The sequence below is a fragment of the Canis aureus genome, chromosome 35, assembly GCF_053574225.1.
Source record: "Canis aureus isolate CA01 chromosome 35, VMU_Caureus_v.1.0, whole genome shotgun sequence".
Classification (NCBI taxonomy): domain Eukaryota; kingdom Metazoa; phylum Chordata; class Mammalia; order Carnivora; family Canidae; genus Canis; species Canis aureus.
Window position 1 is genome coordinate 25,409,210 of NC_135645.1, and position 23,713 is coordinate 25,432,922.

Consider the following 23,713-nt stretch of genomic DNA (forward strand, 5'->3'; position numbering starts at 1 on the left):
TATTCATGAGAGACAGAGAGACAGAGGCAGCGGGAGAAGCAGGCTTGCTGCGGGGAGCCCAATACAGGACTGGATCCCATCACCAGGATCAGGCCCTGAGCCAAAGGTAGACGTCCAACCACCGAGCCACCCAGGTGTCCCAAGATGTGGATTTTTCTAAGATCAGTGTTTCCAGGGCAGTAGAGGAGGAGAGTAAAAGAAAATGGAGGAAAATCAGAATGAAATAAGGAGGGTTTCAGGGATCCCTGGGTGGCGCAGCGGTTTGGCGCCTGCCTTTGGCCTAGGGCGCGATCCTGGAGACCCAGGATCGAATCCCACGTCGGGCTCCCAGTGCATGGAGCCTGCTTCTCCTTCTGCCTGTGTCTCTGCCTCTCTCTCTCTCTCTCTCTCTCTCTCTGTGACTATCATAAATAAATAAAAAAAAAAAATTAAAAAAAAAAAAAAGAAATAAGGAGGGTTTCAGTTAGTGGTGAAGGGGATAAATAGGCAGATCGAAGACCAAGGAGGGAAGAGAGTGTTTGTTTTATTTATTTTTTCCCTATTGTTTTTCTTAATCCACATAGTCCACTGCCTTTTTCTTTCCTACCAGAGGCAAGCATCCAAATGGTTTAATGTGTGTCTTTTTGCTTCTTTATGGTATTGCAAAATATTGCTTTGTAAGTATATATTCTTAATTTATGTAATATTGTATTTTGGATTTTGCTTATTTTGAGATTAAATTCTGTTGCTGCATGTATCTAACCATTATTTTACTTTCTGCCTAGTTCTTAATGGTATACTTCCACTTTCCCACTGAAAGTCATGTAGGTTGCCTTCAGCTTTTTACCACACTCATAAAGTTGCAAAGAATATCCAGGTACACATTCACTTGTGGCCTATGTGAGATTCTGGGGAGAGCTTACAAGCCTTCTACTAATAATAAATTGGAGTATTTCTTTATGAGTTGTTAGCCTCTTGTATTTTCTCTTTCAAAAAATTACCTGTTTGTCTTTTATTCATTTTTCCCTGGGATTGATGTGTTTTTCTTATTGATTGACTAGTGTTTCCTGTGTTGCCTGGATATCAATCATCTGTTCTCATTTTTGTTAACTGTCTCTTCACTAAGTTTCATCATTAAATGAATATCTTTTTTGAATGTAATTTATAAATGTTTTAGGGAAGAGTTTTGGGAAATGGCATAGTTAACAATGCCCTGTATTGCCAAGAGATTAAGGAAGGAGGGGGCTCAACTGATCAGATAGGATGAGATATAGTGGTGCAGGCAAAGGTCAGGCAGATTGAATCTCAGCTTTGTATCATCTTAAATAAGAATATTAATATCAGTGCTATTTGTATCTATGAGGAACAAAAAATAATTTTGTAAGCTAAAAAGATTTTCATAAACATTTGTAGGTTTTATGATAATTACTTTAATATATGATCTGGATCTACTAATGGTCTTCAGATGATATAAAGGCTGGGTTAAATATATTTTATTTTTAAGGCTGGGTTAAATTTAAATGCTACAAAACACAGAGTTTATGTGCGCTTTTATTTAATATCCAACTCTGCATGAAGTAGTACCTCAAAATTAAATTTGAAATATATTCCCAGTAACAGTATTAACTAGATAATTTTGGAGAATATATGTAGTATTAAGTTATAGAACACAGAATCTGGGTTCTTGCTCAGAAATCTGAAATTTACAGAATGACAACAATTTGCAGCACTAGATTTATTTCTGGAAGATATATTTCTGAAAGCAATTGCTTTTATAAATTAATTTTTTAAAATAAATTGTAACTTGTTAATTTGAAAGAATGAAATTTGAAAATTCTTCTATAACTTGAGTAACCAACAATGTTGTCTACTTAATAAACCCAGACTTTTATAAGTCAAACCCAATACTGCATACATTATGTTCCTGAAAAAAAAAATGTTTATATTTTTATACTGTAAAACCAGAGTAATATTTTACAAAGTGTATTCTGCGAAATACATTTTCTAAGCTACTTTGATAAGACCTGTATTGCAAATTTTCCATGATCAAACAAGTCTAAAAAACATATATGCTTCTGTTGTTGTTTTGCTAAGAACGACATTATTGAGACAAATTACAATTTCTTTTATTATTCAAGTATAATTAACATAGTGTTATATTAGTTTTAAGTGTACAATATGATGATTCAACAATTCTCAACATTTCTCAGTGCTCGTCAAGATAAGTGTACTCTTTATCCTCTTTACCTATTTTACCTATTGCCCTCACTTACCTCCCCTCCAGTAACCACCAGTTTGTTCTCTGTATCTAAAAGGCTAGGGATCCCTGGGTGGTGCAGCGGTTTGGCGCCTGCCTTTGGCCCAGGGCGCGATCCTGGAGACCCGGGATCAAATCCCATGTCGGGCTCCCGGTGCATGGAACCTGCTTCTCCCTCTGCCTATGTCTCTGCCTCTCTCTCTCTGTGACTATCATAAATAAATAAAAAAAAAAAAGTCTATTGGTTTTATTTTTTTGTTGTTTGTTCCTTTTTTTGTTTCTTAAATTCCACCAGAGAGTGAAATCATATGGTATTTGTCTCCAACTGACTTATTTCACTTAGCGGTGTACCCTCTAGGTTCATCCATGTTGTTGCAAATGGCAAGATCTCATTCTTTTTTATGGCTAAGTTATATTTAAATTTTATATATATTATAATATATAAATATTACATATATGTATTATAAAATATATATTTTATATAATATATTTTAATTATAATTTACAATTATAAATTATATATTATATAAAATATATTGCCTATTGTAAATAATGCTGCAATAAGCGTAGGGTTGCATATTATCTTTTTGAATTAGTGTTTCTGATTTTTCTGGGTAAATACCCATTAGTGGAATTACTGGATCATATAGTAATTCTATTTTTAATGTTTTGAGGAACCTCTATACTATTTTCCACAGTGGCTGCAGCAGTTTTGCACTCCTACTAACAGTGCACAAGGGTTCCTTTTTCTCCACATCCTCGTCATCACTTATGTCTTGTGTTTTTGTTAATTTCAATCTCTGCTGGTATTTTCTACCTCTTTATGCATATTATTCACCTTTTCCACTATATCCTTTAACATATTAAAGAATTATTTTTTAAAGTCCTTATCTGATAGCTCCAGCAGCCAAGCCATCTTTGTGTTGGATTCTGTTGACCATTTTATTGCTTAAAGAGGAAACCTAATTTCTGTGCTTGTTTATCTCTCAATTTTTAATTGAACGCTGAACGTTGTAAAAATAAAGAGTAGAACCTGAGGTAAGTTATATTTGTGCCAGGAAATAAGAAAGCATCTTCTCTGTCATGCCTTTAGGGTTAGGACTGAATAAATCTAAAAAGTAATTCAGCTGGGCTCGGGTTTTGTTACTATTACGGTCACCTTCGGTGCAGTGTAGGCTTCAAGTCCTCTGGCAATGGACCCAGTCTGCCTTGTGCTTACTGTGAAACTAGAGTTCTAGGGGATCTTTCTCAGTGTTCCTGCTCCAACAACAGCCTTCAATAAGCTCTGCAGGTCTGTGTGATAGAGGGTCTCTCTTCCTGCTCTTGTTTCTTGTTACTTTGGTGCAAAGTTCATGGCGTGTTTTCTTGATTCTTCTGTTCTAGTGTTAGTCTTAGGCAGGGTCCTAGTGCCTGAGCTCACCTAGGGGTGAGATTTGCCAGGCTCTCTCTCCCTCCCTCCCTCAGTGGCACACAGCCTCTGCTTCTTATTCTTTGTAAGGGAGAGTCTATAGGCAAGATTTTCTTTCCATCCTCCAACTAGCATTCAAACCCTGTCTCTTATGATGAGGGATCTTGGGTGCAAGTGAGTTCTTCGCTTCTTCTTGCCTGGCAGCAGACGTGTGCTTTATGTCAGTACAGGATTCTGGGAAGACTGGGTATCCTTCCCTCTATCAAAAGCAGATCTCTTTTGCCTATTATTAGTGAAGGGTGTTAATGGGCATATTTTTGACCCTTCCCCCAGTATCACCTTTCCTGGCATGAGGTGAATGAGATAGTTTCTTGACCCTTCTCCAGAGACCAATTAACTTTTCCCTTGTTTTTTTCAAGCAGAATCAAGTTGAAAGTTATGTGAGGTTTTTGCACCTTCCCCTTTTCCAAATAGCTTTTGCTTTCATCAGAAAAGGGTCAAAGATTAGTTTTGTACTTGTCTCCTTGTAGAGGGTAATCACAACTTTGTACTCCAGCAGGACTGGAGTATGGATGAGCTTCTCCAAGGACTCCCGCTTCACCCTCAGACTTTGGAGGACTGCTTGCACCTCTAAGGGTAGCTCTCTCAAGTCCCTTCCTTGCCTTAGTCTTTATGAGCACCTAGCAGAGGCCCCTTTATAAAATTAGCCCTTGTTTGCAGAATCCCCTTGTTTCTAGGATCTCAGAGATTCCCAACTGTCACATCAGCCCACTCATGGCCTTTAAGAATTTGTTAAAATTTTAGTTGTTTATTTTTTACTCACCTTTATGAGTGTTATTTCTCTTATTTTATCCCACAAGTGAAACAGTGTCTCCTGTCTCTAGAGACTTTTTATCGTTGATAATCCAGTTCTTTGTTGCCTGATGACCTTAGCTCTCTAATGTGCAAAAACAAATTTATGATTTTATAGATCCCTTGGCTATTTCTTCAATTCAGGGGCAAAAAAAATATCACCTGATATTCTTGCCCAGCTTCCTACACTTTCTAAGCCACAGTGGAACTCCCAATTTGCTTCCATTTTTCAAATATTTCCATTTTCTATGTTTTACATAGAATGTTAATGTAATGTTAATGTTCTATGTTTTACATAGAATGTTTCCATTTCTTCCATTTTCTATGTTTTACATAGAATTTAAGGGTGTAGGTATTTTCCTTAAAAGATATTTAAGTACTTAAAAGACATTAAGTAACTTAAAAAACATTTCACTGTTTTGTGGCTTGTTTTGTTTCTGTCAAGAAGTCTTCTGTTAGTCATATATTTGCTACTATTCAGATAATGTGCCACTTTATCTGAATGTTTTAGATTTTTTTCATTGAATTATTCAGCAGTTTTATAATAATGCACTTAAATTTGGCTTAATTTGAATTATCTCTCTCTTGAAGTTCACTGAACTTCTGAAAGATGTAGAGTGGGGACTAATCACTTTACTTCAACAGGGATCAAATTTGGTGGATTCTAGATACAATTTGGGTAAAACTAAATTTTTTCTCTGTTAATTGGGCATAGCCCAATTAAGAATGCCCTGTTAACTGGGCAATGCTTTCCAGTGTTTTCAGCTGAGAGTCTATTCACCTGAGACTCTTCTCACTATATCGCCTCCCACAGTGGGTTCTTAATGCAGATTGTTGTCTCTTTGGACCATCAGTATGCCAAACCTCTGCTCTGCTCTTCACAAGTGTTTTTTGTTTTGGCTCTTTTGCCTCTTTCCCTATGAGGCCTCAGAAATCAGCAAATGTCATGAGGGGGAAACTGAGTGCAAAATATTCTTTAAGTATTTAACGTTGTCACTCTAGTGTGAGCCTATAAAGACTGCAAGTTTCTATTCTGTAACAGTGCCTTTCTGCAGGACAAGGCTCAGATTCTCAATCTCTTGCCCCCATCCAGACTGACATGAGGCCCCATGAGAAAAAGTTGCTAAGGACTGTCAGTTTATCTCTCTATAGTTTAGTCCTTTCTGAAATCTTAGCTACAACTAGCTTCATTGCTTCAGCAGATCTGTTTATGCTTTAAAACAGTTAATTTGACCAGAACACAGGTGTCGTGAAAACCACCACTAAACCTAAACCAAAATGGGAAAGGAAAAGACTCACATCAACATCGTCGTCATTGGACACGTAGATTCGGGCAAGTCTACCACTACTGGCCATCTGATCTACAAATGTGGTGGGATCGACAAAAGAACTATCAAAAAATTTGAGAAGGAAAAAAAAAAAAAATTTGAGAAGGAGGCTGCTGAGATGGGAAAAGGCTCCTTCAAGTATGCCTGGGTCTTGGATAAACTGAAAGCTGAATGTGAACATGGTATCACCACTGATATCTCCCTGTGGAAATTCGAGACCAGCAAGTATTATGTGACCATCATTGATGCCCCAGGACACAGAGACTTTATCAAAAACATGATTACAGGCACAACTCAGGCTGACTGTGCTGATTGTTGCTGCTGGTGTTGGTGAATTTGAAGCAGGTATCTCCAAGAATGGGCAGACCCGTGAGTGTGCCCTTCTGGCTTACACACTGGGTGTAAAACAACTAATTGTTGGTGTTAACAAAATGGATTCCACTGAGCCACCCTACAGCCAGAAGAGATAAGAGGAAATCATTAAGGAAGTCAGCACCTACATTAAGAAAATTGGCTACAACCCTGACACAGTAGCATTTGTGCCAATTTCTGGTTGGAATGGTGACAACATGCTGGAGCCAAGTGCTAACATGCCTTGGTTCAAGGGATGGAAAGTCACCTGTAAAGATGGGAATGCCAGCGGAACCACACTGCTTGAAGCCCTGGATTGCATTCTGCCACCAACTCGTCCAACTGATAAGCCCTTGTGTCTGCCTCTCCAAGACGTCTACAAAATTGGTGGTATTGGTACTGTACCAGTGGGTCGAGTGGAGACTGGTGTTCTTAAGCCTGGTATGGTGGTCACCTTTGCTCCAGTCAATGTTACAACTGAAGTAAAGTCTGTTGAAATGCACCATGAAGCTTTGAGTGAGGCTCTTCCTGGGGACAATGTGGGCTTCAATGTCAAGAACGTATCTGTCAAAGATGTTCGTCGTGGCAACGTGGCTGGTGACGGCAAAAATGAGCCACCAATGGAAGCAGCTGGCTTCACAGCTCAGGTGATTATCCTGAACCATCCAGGCCAAATCAGTGCTGGATATGCACCTGTGCTGGATTGTCACACAGCTCACATTGCTTGCAAGTTTGCTGAGCTGAAGGAAAAGATAGATCGTCGTTCTGGAAAGAAGCTGGAAGATGGTCCCAAGTTCTTGAAATCTGGGGATGCTGCCATTGTTGATTTGGTTCCTGGCAAACCTATGTGTGTTGAGAGCTTCTCTGACTATCCGCCTCTGGGCCATTTTGCTGTTCGTGACATGAGACAGACGGTTGCTGTGGGTGTCATCAAAGCAGTGGACAAGAAGGCAGCTGGAGCTGGCAAAGTCACCAAGTCTGCCCAGAAAGCTCAGAAGGCTAAATGAATATTATCCCCAATACCTGCCACCCCAGTCTTAATCAGTGGTGGAAGAACGGTCTCAGAACTGTTTGTGTCAATTGGCCATTTAAGTTTAATAGTAAAAGACTGGTTAATGATAACAATGCGTCGTAAAACCTTCAGAAGGAAAGGAAAATGTTTTGTGGACCATTTGGTTTTGGTTTCTTTCTTTCTTTTTTTTTTTTTGTGCATGTGTGGCAGTTTTAAGTTATTAGTTTTTAAAATCAGTACTTTTTAATGGAAACAACTTGACCAAAAATCTGTCACAGAATTTTGTGACCCATTAAAACAAAAGTTTAATGAGAAAAAAAATAAAAAATAAAAAAATAAAACAGTTAATTTAATTTTTTTATGACTTTTTTGTCATTAATGGAAACATTGAAAAATTATAAGCATGTCCCATTATATGCTACACATTATAATTAAATTGTATGCTAGATTGTGTTTTAAAATTTCTTAAGATATTTAAAGTGACATTTAAGAATCCAAATTTGGGTGAAGATTTATCTTTGCAGGATACTACTGCTAATACAAAAGACTCAAATCTATGAAGTATTATATTCTACATGTTACTGAATCGACACATCCACAGGTAATGACAGTACATTAAAGTCTACTTTAATGCTAAATGATAGCAGGCAAATATCTTTTAAAATCTATCATAACAGAAATATGTAATAATTTCTGAAACCAGAAATAATTATTAAAATTATGAAATTTATTTTTCAATTGAGGGAATGGTTTTGTTACAGAATTTTTTTCCTCCGGTGCCCATGGTTCTTGGTCACACCACTTCAAAGAATGAAGAGGTTGACCACACAGAATGGTGGGCAGCAAAGATTAAAAAAAAAAAAAAAAAAAAAAAAGCTTTATTGAGTGATAGTGAAGCAAAGTTTATTGAATGATAGTACAAAGCTCCCAAAGAGGGAGGGACCAGAGAGGGTTGCCACCAGGGTTTCTAAGTCTAGCAGGTTTTATGAGCTTATTGGTGGCTGTTTTAATCTGATTAACCTTCCATGAGCCTGTCATCCAATCAGGTTTTTATCATCTATCTACCATGTGGGAACAGGTGGAGGGCTCCTTCTAGAGTGGTGTAAAATCCTCTTAGGGCATGGAAGGTGGGGAGAGGGAGGGGAGCTGGCATTGTTGGAGCTTGTCCCTGCCTGCCTTCCAAATAACCTTCCACAGCTATACGCATACCAAGGCACACCATTTTCCTGTCTTGTTTTAATTTTTTTTGAGAGACCAGTGAATCACAATGTTCTTAGACTAATGAGATTCTGTACAATTTGTTTCTTGTGGCATTCTTACTGGCCTTGATTTCTTTCCCCTGTACAATGCATCCCTAAACTTTTTATTTTTAGTTTGTAATATCTTTCTATTATTCCAGATAGTTCCTCAAATGTCTTGCGATGAATTAGATTATATTCCCACATTTATCCAGATCTTATCCATGTTCTTATTTTTGACAACACGATTGCTACATTTCTCTAATCTAAACCAGGGTTAACAATGGATTTCATCTTATATGGCAATTCTAATCAAATAGAACTATATTAAACTGTTTGAAAAGATTCTAAGGGGGGATCCCTGGGTGGCACAGCGGTTTGGCGCCTGCCTTTGGCCCGGGGCGCGATCCTGGAGATCAGGGATCGAATCCCATGTCGGGCTCCCGGTGCATGGAGCCTGCTTCTCCCTCTGCCTGTGTCTCTGCCTCGCTCTCTCTCTCTCTCTCTCTGTGACTATCATAAATAAATAAAAATGTAAAAAAAAATAAAAAATAAATAAATAAATTATAAAAAAATAAAAGATTCTAAGGGGACATCCAAGCCCAGTTAGAAAATGTAGAAAGATAATTTAATGAGGTGTTTCATGCATTGGAAGGTAGAATAGTAACACGCAATCTTATTAGATCTTGAGTACTTAAAGTTGGACACAAAGTTTAAAGTCCACAAAAATTTGTTAATTGACTAATTTCTTTACTGAAAACTCATGAACTAAACTCATGAAAATAACTAAAAATTATTTCTGGTTTTATTAATAGTTATTCTACTTGAAGAAGAATCATCCCATATGAATAGCTTATTAACCTCCTCTTTTGACCTCATGTCTAATTCATATTTATATTCCCCTGTAAAATTTGTCAATGGCAAATTCCCACTAAATATTTTTTAACCAGATGTAATTGATTATATTTTAAAGTATAAATAACCAAAGTATAAATAACCAAAACCTCTGGAAACATTTATTATTAGTGTTTTACAACAACTTTATGTTTGACAAAGAATATAAGACTTAGCTATGGAGAAAACTCTTAGCCCAGGGGAGATGGGTGGGAGGATGAGTTAAATATGTGATGGGAATTAAGAAGGTGGGAATTAAATAGGTGATAGGTGACTTAACTACAGAGAAAACTCTTACTCAGTGGGAAGATGAGTTAAATAGGTGATGGGGATCCCATCAGTTTGTTGTCTATAGTTAAGAGTCTGTTTCTTGGTTGCCTGTCTTTTTCCTCTATGATCTTGTTTTGCTTCATAAATTCCACATATGAGTGAAATCATGTGACATTTGTCTTTCTCTGACTTATTTTGCTTAGCATAATACACTCTACTTCAACACACATCATTGCAAATGGCAAGATTTCACTCTTTTTTATGGCTGAGTAATATTTTATTGTATATGTACCATATCTTCTTTATCCATTCATCAGCTGATGGACATTTGGGCTCTTTCCATGATTTAGCTATTGTTGTTAATGCCTCTATAAACATCGGGGTGTATGTATCCCTTCAAATTAGTGTCTTTGCATTTTTTTGGATAAATATCTAGCAGTGCAATTGCTGGGGATCTAAGATAGTTCTATTTTTAATGTTTTGAGGAAACTCCATACTGTTTTCCAGAAGGCAGAACCAGTTTGCATTCCCACCAACAGTATAAGAGGGTTCCCTTTTCTCTGCATCCTCACCAACATCTGATATTTCTGATTGCTAGCAGAATTTCTGATGAGAAGTTCACTGTAATTCTTTTTTTCTTTATTTTCCCTTTATTAGAAAAAGTGTTTTTTGCCTCTAACTTTTTAAAAGATTTTCTCTTTGTCTTTCATTTTTTGCAGCTTGCATATGATGTAATAAATTATAGTTGTTTTATTGTTTTGGGGTTTTTTAATATTTTATTTATTTTTTATTTATTTATTTATTTATTTATTTATTTATTTATTTATTTATTTATTATAGTCACAGACAGAGAGAGAGAGGCAGAGACACAGGCAGAAAGAAAAGCAGGCTCCATGCACCGGAAGCCCAATGTGGGATTTGATCCCGGGTCTCCAGGATTGTGCCCTGGGCCAAAGGCAGGTGCCAAACCGCTGCACCACCCAGGGATCCCTGTTTTGGGGTTTTTTTGTATGCTTTTATTTGGGTGGTTGTTTTTGTTTTGTTTTTAGTATTTGTGCTTGTGTTGTCTGAGCTTCTTGGGTCTGTGGTTTAGGGTCTGTATTAATTTTGAAAGGTCTTGACCATTAGTACTTCAAATAATTTTTGTTGTGTCATTCTCTTTCTTCTAGTAATCCACTTATGTATATGTTATACTTTTTGATATGATCCCACAGTTCTTGGATATTCTATTTTGCTTCTGTCATTATCTTTTCTCTTAACATTTCAGTTTAGGAAGTTTCTATTAACCTATATTCAAGTTCACTGATTATTTCCTAGACTGTGTTTAGTCTATTGATAAGCTCAAAGGCATTCTTTACTTCTATTACAGTGTTTTTGATTCTTTCGAGGCTTTATTAGATTTTCTACTTTTCTGCTTAGCATTGCCCATGTGTTGCTGCCCATAGTTTACTTTTTCCATTAGAGTCCCTAACATATTAATCATAGTTATTTTAAATTTTATGCTGAACAATTTTGACAACTGTGTCATACCTATGTCCAGTTCTGAGGATTGCTTTGTTTCTCGAGACTGTGTTCTTCCCTTTTAGCATACATTGTAATTTGTTGTGGTGTGGTTGAAACCTCAACATTATGGGAACTTTAATTCTGATTAATTCTGTCTTTCCAATGGGTTTTTGTCCTTCAGGGTGGTGTCTGTGACCTTCACAGGTGTTTCTTAGCTTTCTTCTTTCTTAGGTGAAACAGAAAGGCTAGAAGGAGCTGGAGTGGGAACAGTGCTATTACTTCAGATGTGAAAAACTTCTAGTAAAGCCCTTTTCCTTGAAAAGAGCTTTTTGTTATGGAAAACCTTTGGCACTATTTCATAATGATCACTTTTCCCTGCTTTTGCCAAAGCTATGAGGATATTTTTCTTGATTCTTTATCAAGAGGACCTAATGGGGTTCTTTTTTTAAAAATATTTTTATTTATTTATTCATGAGAGACACCGAGAGACAGAGAGAAAGAGAGAGAGAGAAAGAGAGAGGCAGTCTCCATGCAGGGAGCTGTTGTGCCCAAGATTGCGAATCTGAGAAACCACCAAGGAGCCGACACCGATGCAAACACACGAAGGTTTATTTACAAGCTTGAGCTTGGGTCCAAGTATACCTGACACAGCAGAACAGGGACTTGGACCCCGAGGTGGGTTTCAGCTTAGTTTTAAGGACTGGTCTAGGGGACCTCCAGAAGGGGTGGAGCAATTCCTCAAGTTCTGTTTACATTTTGATATGGGGCCTTCAAGGGCATTGAGCTCTGTTCTTATTCTAATAGGGGCTTCCTGCCACTGGCTTGGGCTCTGTTCTCATTCTAATATGGGGCTTTCTAGGACGTTAAGCTATAAGCTGTTTTCTTCCTGTAACTGAAGTAAGGTAAAGTTCAGCTCTTATTCACCAGGGGCCTGGGATGGCTGTACTTGTGATAACGCTGAACTTAAAGTGGAATGGCCTTAATTTTCTCGGCCTCCACAGAGCCTGATGTGGGACTCAATCCTGGGACTCCAGGATCACGCTCTGGGCGGAAGGCAAGCACTAAACCACTGAGCCACCCAGGGATCCCCCCCTAGTGGGGTTCTTGAAGGTAAAACCTCCCAAATTTTGCCTCCACCCTCACCCAATAGTTGGGTTTCTCAGTCTCTTGCTGGTCCACATTCAGTATCTAGCAATTTATAAAAATCACCACCTAAGTGTCCCTACTAGTTTATGGCTGCTGTGGCTTCTCCTCCAGATAAGCAGGTCTTGGCTGTGACTCTCTGTATTCACCTGTCTTTCCAGATTTCAGGGTAGAGGTTTACCCTGTAGCATGGTTCTCTAATGGGTCCAAGAAAAGCCATTGATTTTCTGCTTGTTTATCTTTGTTTCGTTGTGAGAACAGGAGTAACATCTTCCAAGCTTTTTTCATGAATGAGCAAAACCAAAAGTCTTAGAGAGAAAAAAAAAATTAACATAAGTGTTTCTGAAAAAATATGTGAAGATCTTAACCTGGTGAGAATAGGAATGGAAATCATAATGAATTCTGAATGATTTCTATTCTTTCATTCTATGTGTCTTTGATTGCAATATGCATTATAACTATTAAGATATTAATATATGTCCAATGTATCTCAAGTTGTGAAATGGCTGGTATGAGAAAACTTACCTGACCTTTTTGGCATTATTAGGAGAAGGAAAAAATAAACTAGGGGAAGAAATTGTTTTTTTCATGAACTCAAACTCAGTATAAATTCAAGGTCCCTACCCTTATAAATACTTAACATGCAACACATGATTTTGCTTGAGTTTGTACATATGAAGTGTGGTTTTTCCAACATCAGTGCATCCCAAGTTACGTTGAGATATTTTATGTACAAAGATTTCACCATTTATTTGTAGCCATTTTTCACAAGACCTTTAAAAATGAACACCAACAAAAACCATTCTGTTCTTCTCTTAACAGTTATCTCTGTCTAGATCCTACCAAGTTATATCTGGTATACAATATATGTCTGATGAGTTGACTATTTTGATCTTATATCCAGATTTCCAATATTAGATTCAATGTTCCTTCTAAGAAATGAAGAATCCAGGCCCCTTTACATATGAAAAATTTGGGAGACTTTGACCTTACTTCAAATTCTCCCCATCACTTAATAACAAGTGTCTTCCTCCTGGCCACTCCTGAGTGTATATCTTCCTCACAGAACAAAAAACTAACTTCAAGTGGAAAAAAAAAAAAAAAAAAGATTTGTTTCCTTTATTCTCAATGGCAAGTTGAAAAATTATTCAACAGGGAATTATCTAGTCAGAATTATTAAACTGATCAAATTCATCTTTGGTAGCACTTCATCATTCTTTCTGCACCATTTCCTACTGGCTGCATTTCTTCTTACTAGCCCCTCAATACCAAGAATGTTTATTTGATCCAATAACTTAGGTCTGATCTGAAATTATTACTTAGATCTTCTTTTTCTCTCTGACAGAGGTTTTTGGTTTTGTTTTGTTTGTTCATGTAACTCATCTTGATTAGATGTTGGGTAGAAAGAATACAATTTTAATTCATACTGACATATAAAAGACTGATAGCTTTCCAAGGTCTATTTGCCCTAGAGGAGTTGGTAGTTAATGAACCTCTGATTGAGTTTTAAGGGACCATTTGTTTAGTGAAAGAGAGATCATTAAAATTTCATTTTAAAGCTGAAGCCAGGGCCAGGACAGAGATCAAAACTGGGATTGAAGTCAAGATTAGTCCCAGTTATGGTCTCTGCTTTCCCCTCAGAATGGGATAGCATTGAAGAACAGAGAAAACAGTGTCTATTCTTGGAGGATATGATATCCTTGAATTCAGGGGATGAAGTCACAGGCCAGAAAAGGAGCAGAGAGTGACAATGACTAGGGTCCCAGATACTCTACCAGTACCAGGTGCTGAATATAGCAACAGATTATCAGAAGCTCTTGAATAAACAACACTCTTGTAATTGATCTAGATGCCAATCTTTTGTTTTGTCTTCAGATTTGTCAAAAGAAAAAGAAAATCAATACCATCTGAGAATTATCTTGATTTATTAAGATTTGATGAAACTACCATCTATATGGATATAAATCTGCTAATAGTTGAAGAATTCTTCATGGCTAAGATAGTTGTGATTTCAAATTTATAGTTTATGACTCTACTGAAATAGCAGGATATGCCTTTAGTAAAACCCACATGACATGTCCTGTTGGATTCAATACAGTAAGAAGTCTTTGTGTCAAAGCAATGATTATTCAAAAAAAGTTCATACTATGGAAGAGGAGAGGGCAGTGCCTGCATGGTTACCAAAAATGGAATAATCTCATCAGTGAGCAAAGCAAAAAGAAGTGTAAATAATCTTGAGATTGTTAAAAACATACTTTTAAGAAAATCCTAAAACACCTTTGTCCTTCTTTGACTTTGTGACTGATCCACATTTGTTTTATGCACTTTGAAAATGAATGTATTATATTCCTTCATTTTTAGAAGCAGTTCTGCAAGAGCAAGACTTGACCGAAACAACCCGTCAATAAAAAGCCTATTAATATTAACCAACAAAATAGGGAAGTTGATCTAAATATCATAACTAGGAACCAAGAAGTGATAGTTTTGAGTTACTGGGATTAGAAGGAAATTGTGAGGATTTTTTAAATTTCAGTGCTTGTGATAACTTCAGATCAGAGTCAACAGAGACTAACTGCTAAAGGAAGGCTAATATTTCTTAAAGAAGCAAAAATATATTGTTTATATTGTATAATAAAAACTTTTCCCCCTAAAAGAAACTGTTTCCTTTATATAATGAGCATTCTGATAGAAAATGATTTTGTCCTTTTGAATCCTTTTTGAGTAAAGGAAATTCTCTGCCATGTTTATTTAGAAACAAAACATTACTCAGAAAAATGAAGCAAACTGATTAAGCTACATAATCATAGTTTTAAAAACCCCTCAGAGAGTTGAGAATAAAAATAAATCAAACGAAGAAACTTATAGCTGTTTTCATCCAGGAAAGACCAGTAAAAAGAGAAGATATCCATCATAAGAAGATTTCAGGCTATTATCAAATTTCTAATCGCCACCTATGGTCTGGAATGATACATTAGAATGCTAGGGACCTCTAGCCACAAAAAGAGCCTGTACCACCCACCAATCCATTACTTCACCAACTGTACCAAAGACCAGCAGGAGAACCAGACAACAAAGAAACTAACTTTCTCTCTCTCTTCTTCCCTCCTTCCCCTAGCCACCATTTTTCCTCTTCCCTTTTTCCCTCCTCCTTCTTCCTCTGCACCTACAGCCAATTCACTAGAGCAGGCTTTGAGGGCTTAGACCAGGGACAGGGCAAAGGGTGATTCTTCGAGGACAGGACTGTAGAAGAAAACAACTTAAAGAAGTGGCAGCTGAACTCTATCTCTCATGCTTTGGAAAACTAATGGCCAGACTGACATAAGTATAATGAGATCTTTAGAGTCATCCAGTTTTCAGATTCTAAGCCCTACTGAAGAAAAAGCTTTAATCTCACATTCAAAATATTTAAAGACAAAATTAATTAGCTACCTCTAATGAAAGCTATAATAGAATAAGCTCAAGACACAAGATGCAACAAAATTAAAATGCTAGAAGAAAGCAGATTTGTTTGATAGGGTTAGTAGCAGACTGTATAAAGCAGTGGAAGTGACAAGTGAACCTGAAAACAGAAAATTGGAAATTGTTCAAACCAAAACACAAAGAGAAAAAAAGATAAAAATAGGAATAGATCATTTAATATCTGTGGGAATAAAATTCAAGCAGTTTAACATACATGTAAACAGAGTCCCAGGAGGAGGAGAGTAAATAAATGGTAGAGAAGAAATATTTGAAGACATGATGGCTATGATTGTCCCAAGTTGATAAAAGATATTAACCTATATATCTTTGAAGCTCAGAACATTACACAAGATAAATACAAAGTAAACCATACTTAAGGAAGTCATAGTCAAAATGCTGAACACCAAGGATTAACTGAAATTCGTAAAAGCAGTTAGAGAAAAACTCTGACAACCCACATACACACAGGGAAACCAGAAATTGATGGTTTATTGATGGCAAAACACGTTTACTGAAAGTACTATAGGAAAATAATAACTGTCAAATAAAATTCTATCTTCAATGAATATATGCTTCAAAAATAAAAGCAAGGGACACCTGGGTGGCTCAGTGGTTGAGCATCTGCCTTTGGCTCAGGTTGTAATCCTGGGGTCCTGGGATTGAGTCCCACATTGGGCTCCCCACAGGGAGCCTGCTTCTCCCTATGTCTATGTCTCTGTCTCTCTCTGTCTCCCATGAGTAAATAAATAATATCTTTTAAAAAATGAAAGCAAGTTCAAGAAATTTTCAGATAGATAAAGGATAAAAGCTGAGAAAATTTTCCCCAGCCAACCTGAATTACAGAATAAGATGGGCTATTCAGCTAAAAAATGTGACACCATTAGGGAGCCCAGACTTGTAAGAGTAAATATAAAAGGATATACACAGTCACACACACACACACACACACACATATATACGTGTGTGTATATATAAATCATGTACATAGGTTTTCTATTATTGCCATGAACTTAATGGGTTAATAAGTGTGTACATTTATTATCTCATGGTTCTTTTGACTCAGTTGGTTTCTCTGCTCTGGGTTTTACAGGGTGTCAGACAACTGAGGTCCCATTGAAAAGTTCTGAGAATAATTATCAGAATCCAATTCCTTGTGGTTGTATTACTGAGTTCATGTCACCCCACTAGCTGTCAGCCAAGGGCTATCCTTACCTCTTAGAGACTTCTCTAGTCCTTGCATGTGGGCCCCCATCTCAGAACCAGCAATAGTGCATCAAATCCTTTCACACTTGGAATTTCTGACTGCTCCTTCCGTTACCTCTCCCTTTTGCCTCTTGTGCTTTATCTCTCTTTTGGTTCTAGTTGAAAAAATTCTCTAATTTTAAGGGCTCATATGATTAGAATTGACCCACATCAATACTTCGGGGTAATGCCTCTATTATCAGGTCCATTTTAATTACATTTACAAAATCCCTTTTGCCATGTAATATATCATATTCACAGATTCTGGGAATAAAGGAGTAGATATTTTTGGGAAACCATTTTATTTATATGTATATATAATATGTTGAAAATCAACAACAATGTATAATATATTCTGGAGGCATGTGTCTACCTATATCTGTATCTATGTATAAAATTTGTAAGAGAAGCACGAAGGATAGAAGGAGAATAAAATGAAAAGATATCATTTGAAAGATTTTTATATTATTTAAATTACTATGATTTGAATGTAAACTTTGGTAAGTTAAAGATGCATATTGTTATCTGTATAGTAGCCTATCCAATAGAACTTTTTACAGTGATGGAAATGTCCTATATCTACACTATCCAATATAGTGTCTCTCACATACAAGTAACAACTGACCATTTGAAATGTTGCTCCTGTGTCTGTATGACTACATTTTAATTCTATTTCATTTTAATATATTTAAATTTAATAGCCATATGTGGATACTATGTTGGATAGTACAGTCTAAAGTAACCATTATAAATGGCAAACAAGCAAACAGCTAAAAAAAAAAAAAAAAACACAATTGGGTAGATAAAAAAGAATACAAAAGCATAGTGAATAATACTTCTTCTTTCCAAAAGAATACGGAAAATGAGGCTGGGGAAGAAAAGAGAAAGGAATATTTTTTTTAAAGGTTTTTTTTATTTGAGGGAGAGAGTGAGAGCAAGCATAAGCAGAGGAGGGGAAGGATAGAGGGAAAGGGAGAAGCAGACTCACCACTGGGCAGGGAGCCTGCTGCAAGCCTCAATCCCAGGACCCAGACATCATGGCCTGAGCCAAAGGCAGATGTTTAACTGACGAGCCACCTAGGCACCCCAAAGGAATATTTTTTTTAAATGACAAATCAAGCATATAAAAAACTACATCAAATATTAACTGATAAAACATTCTAATACAGATTATTAGAATGGACAAAAAAGCGAGAATCAATTATATGCTGTTTATAGGAACACACCTTTCAATATAAAGGTATGGACAAGAGGAAAGTATGAAAGTAAAAAAAGACATTATTCAAAAATATGCATTAAAATAGTAGGCTATCTTATTATTAGATAATTTCAAGAAAAGGGTAGAGATAAAAAGGGACATTTTATAATGGTAAAATAGTCATAAAATAGTCATAAAAAACTAATTCTGTATGAACCACAGCTTCCAAATTCATAAAGCAAAATCAACAGAACTAAAGGCAGAAATGCATTCTTCTTTCAAGTACATGAAAGAACAAATGACACAAAAATCATTAAAAATATAGGAGATCTGAAAAACACTATCAACCAACTTGACATGATGGACATTTACAAAATCTACATAAAATACCTGTAGAATACACATCCTTTTCAAGTGCATATAAGAATTTCTCCAAAATAGATCATTTACTGGATCATAAAATAAGTTTCAATAGAATCTAAAGTTCAGAATCCAGAATCCTATAAGATAGGTTCTGTGACCACAATGGTTTAAAATTAAATATGAATTACAGTATCTAGAAAATCTATAACATTTTAATATTAAGCAAGAAATTATAAGTAACCTATGGTTTAAAAAGATATTACAAAGAAAATAAGAAAATGATTTAAACTACTAAAAATATACATCAATAGTTTTGGAAAGTAGATAAAGCAGTCCTTAAAGGGAGATGGGTGGTTTTAAAGACTTATATTTTCAAAAAGAAAAAGTAAAAACAAAACCTGAGATTCTCACTTAAGAAACTAGAAAAATAGAAGCCAATTAATTCCTAAGTAAACAGAAGAGAAGAATATTTAAAATGAGACAGTGTCAATGAAATAAAACCCCCAAATAAAGAAAAAGAAAAAAAAAAACCCAAATAGAAGAAAATAAATGAAAACCGTAAGTATTTTTTAAAAGATTTTTTTTTTATTTGAGAGAGAGAGTGGGGGATGGGTGGAAGGAGAGGAAGAGAGAAATTCTCAAGCAGACTGTGTGCTGAGATCATGATCCTCATCTAAAATCAAAAGTTGGATGCTTAATTGACTGAGTCACCCAGTAGCTCCTGCATCAGGCTCCCCCTGTTTCTCCCTCTGCCTATGTCTCTGCTTCTCTCTGTGTTTTTGATGAATAAGTAAATAAAATCTTAAAAAAAAAAGAAAGAAAGAAACATGACAACTTAGATGAAATTCCTTGAAAATCCCAACTTACAAATTTTTCTTATGCATGTAGACACTAGGAACTCAACAAAATATTAGCAAATTGATATTAGCTAAAATATGAATAACTGAGCAGAATAAAAGGGTGATTTAACATAAAAAAATCATATTAAGAGTAAAGAAGAAAATCATATGACCATCTAAGTAGATACAGAAAAAGCACTTGACAAAATACAATATTCATTCATGTAGAAATCTGTAACAATTAGGAATAGAATAGAGCTTCTTAGATATGATAAGTCAGTGATGAAAAAAATCTACTGCTAACAATATACCTAATGGTAAAATAAGTACTACACTTTCCTCCTGTAATTGTTAATAATGTAAAGAAGTTCATCCTCATCATTTATATTCAGCATTGCACTGGCAATCCTAGCTAGTGCAATAAAGTATAAAAAAGGTGGAGGAAAGATTTTATAAATGAAAAAGCTGAAGTAAAATTATTTTTCTTGTAAACAGTATCAGTCAGTTTTACATTGAAAATCTCAAAGAGTAGCTCCAAAATTATCAGAATAAGTGGTTTTAGTAAGTTCATGTAAGTTACTGGTCAATATAATGAAATCATTTGTATTTTTATATAACTGCAATGAACATTTAGAAAAAAAACTTAAATAGCATCCAATATAACATAGAAAAACAAAAATTACTTAGAAAAAAAATAAGAAGAGATGTGAGACTTTTATACTAAAACTACTAACCTTCTCTCTCTGCAGAGAGAAATAAACAGCAACTTAAATAAATTTTAAGATAAACCATGTTCATGGATTAAAATGCATACTATTATTAAGATGTTCATTTTCCCAAGATTGAAATATAGATTATGCAATGTTAATCAAAATATTAGGAGTTCCACTTATGCTTAAGATGTAGTAAGCCTCAAGAAAAATTTTTCCCTCCTCAACAATGAGAAAAAGCCAATGTACAAAATCACAACTTTAAACTCATTGTAGAGCTGAAATTTCAAAGTAACCATGTGCACTGAATTCTGAATAGTAACAAATTTCTCCCAAAACAGATAGAACACACAAACTACTTCATATTTGGAAGAGGATAGAAGGCTGCCATGAAAGCAGGTAAGAGAAATCAGCTCAAATTTTAACAAACTGAATTTAAGTGTGGCCTACTGTGTCCATTTAGAATAGCCAGGAATCCAAAACATAAGGACAGTTCAGGCAGTTCATATTCACTTATAAGCTTTTGTTTTTGTTTTTGCATTTTAATGAATCTTTATCAGGTCCTTACAAGAATATTTGGGGGAAAGGGCAAGGATAAAATCTTCTTGTGGTGTAGACATGCAGCTGAGAAATGTCTTGGTGACTATCACTAGGAGACAAGCATGAAATGCTATATATGTCTTTGAATTCTTCTTTCATAAGAAACAAAAATCTTAAAATACTCTAGAAGGGGGAAAGAATGTTCTTGTCCATAGGGCCCAGAGAAAGATCATTTCCAGGGAAAGAAGTAAAAGCAAATCCAGTCTGTCCATGTGCAAAATGCAGAGAACTCTCATTTCTAGGGAAAAAAAAAAAATCTATTGCTTCTGGAGTAGTATGTATATCTGACAAAAGACTTACACAGAGAATATATAGAAATGCCTCCAAATCTTCAATAAAAAGATAAATACCATGAAATGGGTAAGAGTCTTGAACAGGCACTTCAGAAAGGAAAATAAATGAATCGGCAATAATATATAAAAACTGTTCAATATGTTACTAATCAGTGAAATGCTAATTAAAACCACAATAGTCTGGCAGCCCGGATGGCTCAGCGGTGTAGCGCCACCTTCAGTCCGGGCGTGATCCTGAAGACCCGGAATTGAGTCCCACATCAGGCTCCCTGCGTGGAGCCTGCTTCTCCCTCTGCCTGTGTCTGTGTTTCTCTCTCTCTCTCTCTCTCTCTCTCTCTGTGTGTCTCTCATGAATAAATAAATAAAATCTTTTAAAAATAAATAAATAAAAATAAAACCACAATAGAATAGCATTTAATACCACTATAATGGTTAAATCCAGGAGGATTGATAATTCCAATATTGGCAAGGCTGCGGAGAGACTGGGAGTGTAAAACATGGGAACATAGATTTTTTTTAAATGTCAAATAAACAAAACCAAATCCAAACAAGCAATATATTAAATAATTCTAACATGCAGAGTTTATCCCACCAGTTCAGTAATTACTGAACTTCAGAAAAATAATTCTATAATTTACTGCATTACCAAATAAAAGATAAAACCATAATAGCATCTCAGCAGATGCAAAATGAAAGGTTCGATGAAATTCAAAATCCATTTCTAGTGAAAAATTTTAGCGAACTAAGAAAAGAAAGAAATTTCCCAAACATGATGTTATTGGAAAAATCCTAAAACAAATCCTATTAGTTGGAAATAAAGATTCTCTTTATTATTGTCTCTACTTAACATAATTTTGAAATTTGAGTCAAGGCAAGGAAGATAAAAGTGTTATGAACAGAAAAAGAGTAACAAAATTGTCATTGTTCAGAGAGATCTTATCGTATATATGAACTAAGGAAATACACAGACTATTAGCACTATTGAGAGAATTTAGGGAGATACATTCCTATTTATGACCCAAAACAATTTAAAGTAAATAAGGATAAAATAAAACATCAAAATTAAAAGGGTATAACAATAAGTTTGGAGATAAAAACATAATGTAGATTGTTGAAATATATAAAAGAAGATTGAAATAAATAAAAACAGTATACCACATTTGTGGCTGGGAGTCAGAAATATTTAAAAAATCATGTCACCAAAAAGTATAAAATTTGTGCAATTCTAGAAAAAGCTAATAAAATTTCTTATGACAAGTTGATAACTAAACTTCTAATAAAAGTGCAAGTGTTTTGAGAAAAAAGATGTGGAGGGGAACTCACCATACCAGATATCAAAATGTATAAAAAATCTATTTTTATATACATTATATATGTTATATACATTAATATATAATATAATAATAAAAGCAGTGTGATACTGATACATGAATGGAAAATCAGCCAATGGGACAAAAAACAAAAGGCCAGCTACAAATGAAAAACACTTAGTGCAATATTTAGTTGACAAGGGACTTATATCTGCAATCTATAAATAAATCCTATAAATCAATGAAGAGGAGACATAGACATTGCATAAAACATATAAATACAATCTTCATAGAAAAAGAAACTCAAATAACTAATAAACATAGATATCCAAACTTACTGAAATGAAGACTGGTTAAAATGATTGAAAGACTAGATAATGATGATGAGAAAAATCTGACACCAAGTGGGAGATTGATGATTCAGGGCAAAGCAGAGGAAAGTGAAAAGCTTCAGAGTAAGTAGGTTGGTGTGGGAGCCCAGAGCCCAGATGGCTAGAAGAAACACTTTAGGCCATAGGGTCACCTCCTCCAGTAGCACAGGAAGGAGGAGGTGTATGCAGATTCAGGTAGGTCTGTGGTTTGGATGGTCATGAATTTAGTTGATTCTTTTTGGGTGGATTTTTTTTTTTTTTTTCTGTGAAGTAAGTGGTAATAGCATCAGCTAAAAATAAATAACTATGGTATTAGATTGAGACAGAAGCTATGGTTTGAGTGTAGAAAACAATTTTGAAATAATCTTTGGAGAAAGTAGGAAGGCAAGTTGACTGAGACAAAGATAAGGTTTGCAATTCCAAATTTATTGTGAGATCTGTGTTCCAGAGCAGATGAGTGAGTTGATAGGGGATTAGAGGTTTTCTGGGAGAAAAAAAAGGAAAGAAAATATTCAATGGTTTTATCAGGACAATTACAGAAATTCTGGATCATGAAAGGAGAGAAGAAAAGGTGATAAGAAGATAGAAATAGAAGAGTCAATGAACTGGGGAGCCCAGAAGGGTAATGTCCTCATAGAATGAACTAGAAAGATTAGAGAATGTGATAGAAGTGAAGAACTTAAATCTGTAATTTTTAGGATTGGAGCAATTTGTGTGCTGGCATGTTCTAGGAAGTAATTGATGGGGGGAAAGTTGTCAATTATAGATATATGGGGTTTGGATAACTTGTCCACATGAACATTTTGGGTTGGAGAAGAAAACCACAAACCTGGGACCAAATTCCCAAAGATTAGGGGTAAACAACAGGGAGATAGATAGAATGCAGGGACAAGAGACTGCAGATCATTATACAGTATGTGGAATACTCGCTCCTGAAATAGAGAATCATGGTATATAGATGAAGTCATCACTTCCACGGGTCTTTGGGAATATATACATGATTGCAAACTATATTCTAAAATATCAGATGTACAGAAGCAATAAACCCAGCAGCGAATTTAAATTAAAACATAAAAATTCCACATAGAAATGG

At 35.5% G+C, this 23,713-nt stretch overlaps 1 long non-coding RNA gene across 5 annotated transcripts in view; it reads left to right on the forward strand.

The window, feature by feature from the left end:
- Nucleotides 1-23,713, forward strand: part of LOC144305386 (uncharacterized) — a 289,595-nt gene that overhangs the window by 262,296 nt on the left and 3,586 nt on the right. For 4 of the 5 annotated variants that reach the window (XR_013372407.1, XR_013372411.1, XR_013372409.1 and 1 more), the window contains one exon: nucleotides 20,388-20,445. This is a non-coding gene — a long non-coding RNA (uncharacterized LOC144305386). Of the gene's footprint in view, nucleotides 1-5,720; nucleotides 5,904-20,387; nucleotides 20,446-23,713 lie in introns of those variants that run through there. The other variant, XR_013372410.1, reaches the window with a different exon arrangement.